The sequence below is a fragment of the Triticum aestivum genome, unplaced genomic scaffold, assembly GCF_018294505.1.
Source record: "Triticum aestivum cultivar Chinese Spring unplaced genomic scaffold, IWGSC CS RefSeq v2.1 scaffold92416, whole genome shotgun sequence".
Lineage (NCBI taxonomy): Eukaryota > Viridiplantae > Streptophyta > Magnoliopsida > Poales > Poaceae > Triticum > Triticum aestivum.
Window position 1 is genome coordinate 1 of NW_025300580.1, and position 906 is coordinate 906.

General features: G+C 50.8%; 2 non-coding genes across 2 annotated transcripts; both read right to left on the reverse strand.

Moving 5' to 3' along the window:
- Positions 1 to 110: 110 nt before the first annotated feature.
- LOC123179288 (5S ribosomal RNA) lies at positions 111 to 230 on the reverse strand. The gene has a single exon (XR_006490253.1). It is a non-coding gene; the product is annotated as a 5S ribosomal RNA (ribosomal RNA).
- Positions 231 to 527: 297 nt separating this feature from the next.
- Positions 528 to 646, reverse strand: LOC123179287 (5S ribosomal RNA). The gene has a single exon (XR_006490252.1). It is a non-coding gene; the product is annotated as a 5S ribosomal RNA (ribosomal RNA).
- Positions 647 to 906: the final 260 nt, after the last annotated feature.

Sequence of the window (906 nt, forward strand, 5' to 3'; positions counted from 1 at the left end):
GTGAGCACCCAGCTATGACTTACCGCACTCGTGCAAAATAATAAAACACGGTAAATATATTACTTACACGTGCGTTTTGTTTTGCAAGCGGCGCGAAAAAAATTAAAAAGGGAATGCAACACGAGGACTTCCCAGGAGGTCACCCATCCTAGTACTACTCTCGCCCAAGCACGCTTAACTTCGGAGTTCTAAAATGGATCCGGTGCTTTAGTGCTGGTATGATCGCATCCGACATGTTACCCCGGTCTTCGTCCCTTATCCTTGCCCCTCCCAGCTCCACTACAAAGACGATTGTACATTGCTTTGGCCGCTCCCTCTCAACTACGGAGACGAGTTTAACGCGGTTTCCACCCCTCCCTCTCAACCGCACCAGTGCACGCTTGCCGCGCCACAACGCCTACGCTGGACCCGTGAATCGTGAGCACCCAGCTATGACTTACCGCACTCGTGCAAAATAATAAAACTCGGTAAATATATTACTTACACGTGTGTTTTGTTTTGCAAGCGGCGCGAAAAAATTTAAAAAGGGAATGCAACACGAGGACTTCCCAGGAGGTCACCCATCCTAGTACTACTCTCGCCCAAGCACGCTTAACTTCGGAGTTCTGATGGGATCCGGTGCTTTAGTGCTGGTATGATCGCATCCGACATGTTACCCCGGTCTTCGTCCCTTATCCTTGCCCCTCCCAGCTCCACTACAAAGACGATTGTACATTGCTTTGGCCGCTCCCTCTCAACTACGGAGACGAGTTTAACGCGGTTTCCACCCCTCCCTCTCAACCGCACCAGTGCACGCTTGCCGCGCCACAACGCCGACGCTGGACCCGTGAATCGTGAGCACCCAGCTATGACTTACCGCACTCGTGCAAAATAATAAAACACGGTAAATATATTACTTACACGTGC